The sequence below is a fragment of the Macaca mulatta genome, chromosome 15 (genome assembly GCF_049350105.2).
Source record: "Macaca mulatta isolate MMU2019108-1 chromosome 15, T2T-MMU8v2.0, whole genome shotgun sequence".
Taxonomy (NCBI): Eukaryota; Metazoa; Chordata; class Mammalia; order Primates; family Cercopithecidae; genus Macaca; species Macaca mulatta.
The window spans coordinates 56,736,084-56,747,665 of NC_133420.1; the positions used below are offsets into that span (position 1 = coordinate 56,736,084).

Genomic DNA, 11,582 nt, shown 5'->3' on the forward strand with positions numbered 1-11,582 from the left:
ATCAAACAATCAAATAGCTACCACCCACAGTTACTTTTTTAAACCAATGAAATACATTTAAGTGCAATTGCGTAAGCTAATTAACATCATGAAGTTTTAGGTTCTAAGTCAACTTTTTATTTTTTTTCTTTTTCTATGCTTTTGGCATATTCATGCATCCAACACTTAGTAAGAATTTACTGATACTATCTAGTCACCAGAGAGACAGTTCATAAAGCTGGTCTGCTCTTTCAGTTTTCACTTAGCCTATTTCTCCCCATGAATTGTAATCTCCACATTTCATGTTTAGTCTGTGTATTAGCCTGTTTTCATACGGCTGATAAAGACACACCAGAGACTGGAAAGAAAAAGAGGTTTAATGGACTTACAGTTCAACATGGCTGGGAAGGCCTCACAGTCATGGTGGAAGGCAAGGAGGAGTAAGTCATGTCTTACGTGGATGGCAGCAGGCAGAGAGAGAGAGGCTGTGCAGGGGAACTCCTCTTTATAAAACCATCAGATCTCATGAGACTCATTCACTATCACAAGAACAGCATGAGAAAAACCTGCCCCATGATTCAATTACCTCCTACTGGGTCCCTCCCACAACACATGGGAATTGTGGGAGTTACAACTCGAGATTTGTGTGGGGACAAGGCCAAACCATATCTGTCTGTTTGCTGTGAGGATTACACAAGGTAGTGGAAACAGAACTAACATTCCGGTTAAGTTCCAGAGGCAGGATACAAGTGCAATATGTCAAATGTATGTATGCCATAGCTCCACTTTACTGTTGAATCTTGGCCAAATTGCTTAATCTCACTAATCCTCATTTATCTCAATTCCAAACTTTACAAATCATTGCATGTGTTTTTTGTTACTGATGCATGAAAATTTTCTCAAATTTGCAAAGAAAGAAGAAAGAAAGTGTCTTTTTTACTCAGTTGCCTTCAGATGCTTGGCTCACAAAGCAAAATGCTACTTCAGTTGTGCTGCTCTTGTGATTCATGTAGCAGAAGAAAATGTGCTGAACAGAAAAGAAAGATAAGTAAACACTACATTAGTCATAAATTGGGAGATGGTCTCAACTGGAAATGCCAGGTAGAAAGCTACAGGCATGCTGCCCTGAAGGAGGCAGGGGAGAAGAGAGGCATCCACTATTCCTAAATGTAGTTATTCAGAATAGATGCCTGAATCTTTGAGGGTTCCTCCATAATAATGGCTCACTCACTGATTCTCTCAGAATTCCAGAACAAAGACAAATCGACTATTTAGCCATGACAAACAAAATTATGAGATACAGCCAAGTCACCCCAAAGAGCTAGCCTATGAGAAAAATAAAGCAAGAGGAAATGATTTTTATTTTTTATTTTTATTTTTATTCAGTAGTTTATCTTTCTGTTTGTCTGATGATTTGCTTTTAGGAGTCTGTGAAGCTGGTTTCCTGGAGTCTGTGCTGTATAATTGCTTACCTTTAGGCTAAACCTTCTACTGATATTTTTGTTCCCAGCTCATCTTGAATGAAGGCCAAATTGGACATGCTTTAATATTTAATCCTTCTGAGTTATCTAATTAAGTAAAAACTGGCATTTTAAAAGTTCTTATGTCATGAGGATTTGAGTAGCTGTGCCAAAAGGCTTACATCACTAGACTGGAGGTAAATTTATAGCTGTTTTTATTCATTTGCATTTCATCAGCCCAGAATTGCTGACTCTAGGTTCAGCAAGGACCTTACTGCCTGCTCCATCTGTGGGGTACAGTACACTGCTGGTGATGGGCAATGACTCAAGAGAGAAGTTTGAGTTCCACAGTCCACAGGTCATTTTTCACCTTGAAGTTTGGCTGTGTAGCAAGTCAATTATATAAACAAAAAGCCAGGGTTATTCTGACACCATGGGCTTAAAGGAATCCTCCTTTTTTTCTGTAAGAAGCTCTATAGCTTCAGTTCTGGCCTCAGCTGACCTAGTTTAGTCCCAGTCCTGACAATTACAGTGAAATCACATCTTAAAGTGAATAATGGGTCTAAGGTAATTATATTGTGATCATAATTACCTTTAAAAGTCCCATGTAAGACAGTATCATACTTGGTAGTTGGATTCTAGAATCAGCTTATAAGTATGCATAACAACTGATTCCAACAACATAGGCTGAAGAGCCTGGAGAAAGTTATCTCATGTCTCTAAGCTTCATTTCATTCATGCATGAACTGGAGTTATTAACAGAGCCTATCTCGTAGGGCATAGGGAGGCGAAATGCAATGATGAATGTGGAGGGCCAAGCACATAAACCAGCACAATCAATGATAGCTACTACTATGAAAGATTGTTATGGGCTAGTTCAACTCCTACAGTGGGTTGTTGGCTACATGTACAATGGCTAAACTCTTTCAATTAGCCATTTTTCAGATAAGGGAACTGAGTGAGTCTAATGCCGAGCAGTTAAGGAGATAGCTAGTAATGCCAAAAACTTGTTTACTGTGTACTGTAGTAATCCAGATCATATACGATAAAGCCAGCTCTGCCCAGTTTTGTCATTTACTGTTTCCATAAACTTATAGAAGTTGGTTAGCTATTCTAAGGATTTTAAAAGTTCATACATATAAACCATTCAACAAGGCCTGGCACACGATGAACTAAATCATAAACATCATCACCATTATGGTTATTATTATCCCATGCTTTGTGTGGAAACACCAATAGTGTTGGCAGCACCAGTGGTGAAATAATTTGTCTTACACATAAGGGAGAAATGGACTTAACTCCACAAGATTACTCAACATAAAATAGGATTTGAAGGGGATTTTCAATAAGACAATTGGAAGAGACTCTGAACTAAAAAGGACAGACTGCTCCAGATGAATAAAGTGAGAAGACATGGAGGCCAGGGTCATAGAAGAAGCAAAACAAAATGACTTGCATGAAAGAAAGGGAAAGACAAGAAACAAAGAGATAGAACATTTGCAGCAGAATAGTAATGATTCCTTTGTTGAAATTCTATAATTCATTGGCTTGGTCTCCGTGGTATCTAAAAGTAGACAGATACTTCACTTGGAGACCAGGACAATAGGCTCTACTCTTTTATTACAATAAATGAGACAGAAAAATACCGAGGTACATCCAGAGGCTCAGGAAATGAGTACTGCAGTTCTCTTTCATGGATGTTGCTGAGCAAATATAATTCAGAAAATCATTCCTTAGAAAAGAAAATAAAGACTAGAAACTTATACTTTCATAAATAGTAGATGAGGAAAGTTGAACATAGGATACCAGAGAGAAACAAGAAACAGTTATTTTTATTAGCCATATTCATGTGGGAAGGGGACCGATGTTATTTGGCCCTGAGTTAGGATTTTTCAGTCCCACTCTTACATTACTTTTTGTGACCTGGAGCAAGTCCCTTCTTCACACTTCTTATTATGGGCCTAAATCACCTTCTTGCCTAGATCAGGAAGTATAACGTTTAGATACAAAGGCTCTGGAATTAGATTAAGTTCAGAACTCTCCTTTATGCCTATTTCCTGAGTTATCTGCGACACATTAGTTAAATTCAAGCCCTAGTTTCTCATGTGAAAGTTGGAGATTGTAACAAATATTGCTTATTTAGTATTGTTGTTAGAGGTTTAAATCATATAATTCATGTTAAGGTGTTAGCAAAATGCTTGAAATATGGGAAGTACTTAATAAATGGGAAATACTTAATAGATGGAAACTACCTGTATTGCTATCTATAAAAATAAAAGAATGGACTAAAAATCTCTAACGTCTCCTCTAGTTATTCATTGTTTTTTCTAGCCCATGCTCCATATTTTTACAGCCTCCCAACTTAGACATCTCTCTTCTAGTTTATTCCCTAGCTCCCACCTGTAAACCGAGTGGAAAAAAGAAATGTTAAGATGTCCAGTGCAGAAGCAGAAATGTGTATGAGGGAAGAAGGAGCAGGTCTCAGTCCTCCTACAGCCACCACTAAGATTGCTAGAAGTTGAATACAAATGTTTGAACCCCACAGGGCACACAGGAATGTCTTGTTTTAGAAAATTTGGCTGATAGATTTAGCTTGCTTTTTACCTTTTACGAATGAATAGGATACAGAAGCCATCAGACTGTTTGTGACTTGTGAATGAAATAATATGCATGGATGCATTTTGTAAACAGCACTGTTCAAATGATGCTGTTGTTCCTGCTGTTGCTCTAACTGTGATATGCATATTGTTTGTAAACCCAAAGGTTATGGGCTATTTGTCATATTTCTATAAACTGGCACTAGTTTTTTGGATTAAATTATCATTAGGTTTGAGTAATGCCTATCTTATCTACAGCTTCTCAAAGAAGAGAAACCTTTCCTGGAGGCAGTTATATATTAGAGAAAATTTAAAATAATACATTCGAGATAATAATATATATTAGAGATAAGTAAACTAGAGATTAATAGTGCAAGTTCTCAGGTTTCTGGATTCATGTCCTTGATCTGCCACATTCCGGTTGTGTGCCTTGAGCAAGTTGCTTACTTGCTCCAAGCTTCTGTTCCTCCATCTTTAAAACATGGAAAACAACTGTATGTACCACAAAAGGATGCCACGAGCATTCAACAAAGCAATGAATTTAAGATCCTGGCACAGTGCCTGGAATGAGGGAGGCACCCAATAAAGGTTAGCTATTATCATTATTAAAATAATTGAAGACATAATATGGAGATAATAAATATCTCCACTTTAATGATATGGCAGATACACAAAGTCTGGATGAAAAGGATGTGGAATGGAGGAAAGTGGCAAAGAAGAAGTTGGAATGAACAAAAGTGAGTGCGGTGGCTCACGCCTGTAACCCCAACACTTAGGGAGGATGAAGCAGGCAGATCATTTGAGGTCAGGAGTTTGAGACCAGCTTGGCCAACATGGTGAAATATCTTCTCTTCTAAAAACATGCACACAAAAAATAGCTGGGCATGGTGATGCATGCCTGTAATCACAGCTACTTGGGAGGCTGGGGCATGATAATCACTTGAATCCAAGAGATGGAGGTTGCACTGAGCCAAGATAGTGCACTCCAGCCTGGGCGACAGAGTGAGACTCCATCTCAAAGATAAATAAATAAAGTGAGTAGGTGGGCCAGTGGCCAATTTTTATAACCTCAGCCTTATGGGGTCTGCTCTGAAATCATCTGTCCCTGGGATAGAATCTAAAATCAGTCCAAATGTCATACTGTTGCTTCAGTTTGAAATTTTGTGACCAGAGCCTTCCTGTTACTAGTCCTAAAAGGAAGCAGAGAGCTGCAGTAGTCAAGACCTCCAGTAAGGAGACTGATACTCCAGTGCAGCTAGAAATAAGGTGTCATCACACTACAGCCTAAATCTGGATAGCGCCAGGAAGCCTGCTGAGATTTATTAAACCTACCTCAGTTTATTTACCTGCAAAGATGACTCTTTCTAAGTAACCATTAGGATTTTAGAATAGAGAGAAAAAATTGAAGTATGGGAGTCAAGAAGCTAGTTAGATTCAAAATGTCTTTATCAGGGGACAGCAAACATTTCCTGTTTGGGCCAGGTGGGCCATATGGCTTCTTTTGAACTTACTCACCTCTACTGTTGTAGTGCAAAAACAGCCATAGACAATACATAAACGAATGGGCATGGATGTGTTCCCATAAAATTTGATTGACAAAAACTGGTAGCAGGCTAGATTTGGCCCATAGACCATAATTTGCTGACCCCTAGTCCCTACAAGAGACTTGATGCAATGACTCAAGTTGTCAGAAGAACCTGGGCTAAGGCTCATATAAATCAAACATGATGTCGAAGAATGTTGTTGACTAGAGATTAGCTGACCTAACATAGAGGGCTTCAGAATGAAGAAGGGAGAGGCAGCAAACTGTTTAAATTTAAATGGAGGAAGCAGCTTCTGTGCAAGAAAATAGGATTAACACAAAAAGTAACTGCAGCATAAGATGTACTTACTAATTCACATTAGAAAAAATACAGGGTGGACCTCAGCAACATTCTTTTCAGCATTATTTTTCTGTATTCTAATATTCAGAGCATGAGTAATAACTAGGGTAAACATACATACTTGTTTTCCAGAACAGTCCTGGTGTGTCTTTTGTCCTTATGTAATCATCAATTGTGTCCCCTTTTAGAGAACTGTCCTAGTTTTCACTATAAATTATATGATCACAACTATAATAACCAAAATGATTTTGAAGTTGCAGCACAAATAGGTATGTATTAGTTGGATTTTCACAAGACTTGTACAATAATACAAGTCTATAAACGCAGAATGTAGGGCTAGATAAGGGTATGTTAAGAACTTCAAGTTGGAGTTGGTTTTCAATCCAACTTTATCACTTTCTGATCATGTTAGACAAGCTGTTTAATCTCCCTGAATCACAGCTCCTCATATGTAACAATAAATAATAAAAGTAGTAATCTCATTAGATATAAATTTATTAGCATATAATAAATATTATAACATATTAGCTGTTATTTTATTATTATACATTCAAGATAGAATCAATTGGTTGTGTGGAGACAAAAGTCACCCTTATTTACAGAAGATATCCCTCAAGTGGAGTAATTTTCTTGTCACTGGAGACAATCAAGCAGAGGTGTAACAGGCACTTCATGGGAATATTATAAGTAAAATCTTGCTACTCAAAGCCTGGTCCATAAACCATGACATTTGCATCAATTAGCAGCTTGTTGTTGCAGAATCTCGAGCTCCCACCTAGACCTACTGAATCGGAATCTACATTTTGAAGAAACCTCAGGCAGTACATTTAACCTTGCTATAAAGCAGCAGTCTCCAACCTTTTTGGCACCAGGGACCAGTTTTGTGGACAATTTTTTCATGGATAGGTGGGGGGTGGGGGTGATGGTTTTGGGATAATCCAAGTATATTACATTTATCATTAGATTCTCTTAAGGAAGTGCAGCCTAAATCTCTCACATTTGCAGGTCACAATAGGGTTCATGTTCCTGTGAGAATCTCATGCCGCTGCTGACCTGACAGGAGGCAGAGCTCAGGCCATGATGCTCGCTTGCCCATGGCTATGTTGCCTGGTTCCTAACAGACCATGGACCATTACCTGTCCATGGCCTGGGGGTATGGAGCCCTGCTAATTGTCCACTGATGACTCGGACATTAGTGGATGATTAAACTTACAAAGCCCCTTCCATCCCTGAGACCACTTGATACTATAGCATCCACAGGTTATAAATGGATAAAGGAATGCCGTGGAAGGGAGCTGTGAATTCAATACATACTATATCCTATTCCATTAGGCAGGTTAGGAATAGTCCTTTCCACCCAACTCCAAAGAACGTAATACCAGGTCCAGTGACTACATTTCACTGATGAATTAAGTATTAATCTCAGATGGGTACAGATGTAGACCTTAAGTGAGTATACTCAGCATTGGGATTATTTTTTAATCTGCAGCATTACATCTACCTTAGACATAGCAACTTGATTATTTCCCGAGTTTGCCTCATTTTGTTTTGAGCCATTTCTCTGCTTTCTGGGGAATGTCTGTTTGATTATTCTCCATGTAGGTACTCTGCGTAGAGTTCAGTATTCCATTAATACTGAACAATTCACATACAAATAGACAGTTTAACCTTAGATATTTCCCCGAGGCCTAAAGAGGTTGATGCAAATATAAACAGAATCGGAAGAGCTGGTGAGGTATTTAGCTGAAACTTTAAAGAAATGCTTCTCTCACTGGGACTTCTTGGTAATGGTTGTAATGCAGCTCAAATGCTTAAGCTCTTTGTACACTTTTATCCTTTTTCCTTGATGCAGGCTTTCTGACATCTCTGGCTGTCTGAATTACACACAGGGTAGACTATCCTGCCCCACTGGGTTGCATCAATAGCTTCTTAGATCCCTTTTCTGATTCTATTATTCTGTGACTGCTGAGTAGCCCATGGTTATTTTTCAATATAATCTCACACACAGAAAGAAGAATATATCTTTTTGAAAGAATTAAAGTAACAAAGGAAAAAATTAATTTTAAGGAGAAAAAAGACAGCAGGAGGTGTGACAAAAAGCATCAAATTTTTAATGTATCTAACCTAATTTCATTAATTCTCTTAATAATGATGATAATTCATGTATTATGCCAATGTTTATCAAGTATACACTATGTGTTTGTTGCATAACAATGATAATAATAATAGCAGTTAACATTTGTTGAAGACTTACAACCACATGAATGAGATCACTATGGGCACCATCCTCATGGAAACTTACAATCTAGCAGGGAAGGCAAATTACAAAAATAATTCCAAGTGTTGTCAGTGCTATGTGAAACTGTAGGTATAATGGGAGGGTGTTACAGGTCTAGGGGTCAGTGAAGGCTTTCCTCAGGAAGTGATGTTTAAGAGTTAGCTAGACAAAGAAGCAGGGATGAGGAAAAAGTGTCCCAGGCAGACTGAAGACTATGTGCAAGAGCTCTGATCAAGCAAAATGTTTGTTTTGGAAATAAGAGAACTGGCCAAAGCTTGGAAGGCCAGGAGGAGAGTAGAATGACAAGGCTAGGAAAAGGAAGGCAGGAGCCAAACATGCTGAAACCTGGAGGCCATATGAGGAGTTTGGACTTCATCCCAAGGGCCATGGGGAACCATTGATGGGTATTAAGCAAGTGAGGGACGTGATCAGATCTGAATTCTACAGTTTCTCTGAGTGGATTAGAAAGGAAGAAAGGGAATATGTGGATGACAGAAATGACAGTGACTCGAATAAGAGCAGTGGCAGTGTTTACAAGACATCTCCATGTTAGAGTGTCAGGCTAATAAGATGCCTTCTCTCCTGCAGTCTGGTTATTTGCTAACCCTTACAGGAGCTTTCCATTCTCAGAACCTCAGAACCTTTGCCTTCACAGAGCCAATAAGGCAGATATGGGAGCTGATGAACAAATACAACAGAAAGTCATGCAAAGGAAAAACGCAAAGAGACAGTCCTCCACCAGAATTCTGAGACTGGGTCTGCTGGTTCCCTGATTCCTGCCATGCTTTGGAAAGGAATAATGTGCTGGTGCATTCAGAAAAGAAAATGAGACCCAGAAAAGCAGGATTTCCCTAAAAACAAGTCATAGGCCATAAAAGTATTATCACAACATAATGTGAAGAATGTACTTCTGGAAGGAATTCTGTTCCTATATGAGAGAAAGGTATTTTAATTAATGATTCTACAGCCCTTTTACCTTAAAGAGAGGGTTTATTTAGAAAGCTTGAGTTGCAAGCTATACTGTTAGCATAGTTTGTGCTAAGTGAGATGACAAAGCTGTCACCTTCCTCTAAGTTCAAATAATAGTTATCAACTAATTACTCATCAAGTATTTTCTTGAGCAACTACACAATGAAAGGCATTAGAAATACAAGGATAAATTAAAATTAACATTATTCTTGTTTACATGGAGCTTCCAGTTAGTGAAGAAACTGAGAGTCTAGACACTAATCACATGATTACATAATTAAATTTAAAACTGTAACTGTGATAGATTCTACAAAAGATAGGCATATGTACTGGGCTTACGAAAAAAGAATCTGGCCTACACAATAAGTTAGGGAAGTAATTACTGAACTGAGAGCAGAAGAATGCATATAAGTTAAATGGATAAAGCAGGATAGAAAAATAGACTCGATAAAATGAATTAACTTGACAAACAGATGTAGATTACCTGCAAGGTGCCAAGGGTCGTGATAGGTAACCGTACTACACAAACAAATGAAACTTAGTCTGCAAGTTACAGAAAATAGGATGGGCTGAAGCTTATTAATTCCTAGTTGAGAGAAGTTGGTGTTACTTTAACTATCCAAGCCTCAGTGTTTTAATCTGCAAAATAAGAAAATAACATCTATCATATAAGATTATTGTGAAAATATTAAAAGCCCTTAGCTTACTGCCTGGCATACAAGTAGCAAATTTTGTAATGACCAGATGGAGGCAGTCAGTATGATACAGTATCAGAAGCAGTGTTCTAGGGTTGTCTAAAGCTGAATGTCTTTGATCAGGCTGAATTCAAATCCCAGGTACAGTTACTAGCTCTGTGACCTTGGACAAATGACACACTTTCTAATCTTCAGTTTCTTTATGTAAATAGATGATACCTCACATTTCTTGGTAGGATCAAAGGAGATAATGCACGGAAAGGTCAAAGATTGCTTAAATAAATATTTGCCTACATATTTTATATGTGCAAGCTACTGTATCAATGCAGATAAATAAGTACTTACGTTTTTCTATTGTTGTTGTTTTCGGTAGGAGGTAGAAGCTAGGCTAGACCAGAGGCTTCCCATAGAAAATTTTGACCTAGGTCTTTGCCTACATATTTTATATGTACAAGCTACTATGTCAGCACAGATAAATAAGTAGTTTTGTTATTGTTGTTTTTCTGGGTAGGAGGGTGAAGCTACACAAGACAAAAGACTTCACATAGAAAATTTTGACCTAGGTCTTGAAAAATGAATAGATGTTGGGCAGACAGTGCTGATAAATGTGCCTTGCTCAAGCCATATGACTGCAATTTGCTACTATGAGAACAGCCCAGGGGGTTCAAGGCATAAGGATAATATTTTTTAAAGCCTGGTGAGCTCCTCCTAATAAACATCATCACTTCAGTTGTTGTCATGAGCTAGAATGCAAGATGATGTAGTAGGTAATAGCATATGCTTTGAAATGAGATAGACATGGATTCTGAGCCAGTCCCTGCTACTTACAACTGCGTGATGTTACTGAGCTTCAGTTTACTCATCCCTAAGAGGAAGTAATAACAGTGCCCTCTTCATGAAGCTATTATGAGGATTCAGCACGATAATGCATGTAAAGCTCTAAGTATCATGTTTGGCACATAATAAGAGTTTAATAAATGTTAAATATTCTTATTATTGTTGATGTGGCATTAAGGTTATGCTGACATAAAACATTAGAATTTGTTCACTGCATGGAACAGTTACATTAAACGCAGAGTAAGCTATATTACTTACTTAACAGTGGAATGCCAAAGAAATACAATGAACAACCAGGTTTTAAGAGTTCCTATATGGCAGTGGTTGCAGGTATTTATCTTTGTCACCCTAGTAACTTTGAGAGCTGTACACGGTAGACCTTCAATAAATGTTGAATAAATGAATGATTTTGCTGATTTTAAAATATTTTTCTACCTACAAACATGACAAGTGTTTCTGCAGATAATCTGTAAATAAAAAAATACATCTGTAAATTCAACACCAATGGGTTTTCTTCCAAGTTGTGTGTGTATGTGCATGTGTGTGTGTGTGTGTGTGTGTGTGTGTATAATATATATGGGAAATCATAGCATTTAAATAAATGTATACATATTTTTATCATACCATATGAAAGTTTTTTTCCACTTGTCATATGAGCATTCACCTTATTTTATGAAACATACTTTACAAACGTGATTTATATGTTGCATTACACTCTATAAGAATATGCCATATCAGGAGAATGGCATGAGCCTGGGAGGCAGAGCTTGCAGTGAGCTGAGATCACGCCACTGCACTCCAGCCTGGGCAACAGAGCGAGACTCTGCCTCAAAACAAAATCAAAAAAAGAATATGCCATATAATTTATTTAACTATTACCATAT

The 11,582-nt window shown here is 37.8% G+C and overlaps 1 protein-coding gene across 1 annotated transcript in view; it reads left to right on the forward strand.

The window, feature by feature from the left end:
• Positions 1-11,582, forward strand: part of GRIN3A (glutamate ionotropic receptor NMDA type subunit 3A) — a 165,876-nt gene that overhangs the window by 94,558 nt on the left and 59,736 nt on the right. The window lies entirely within an intron of this gene.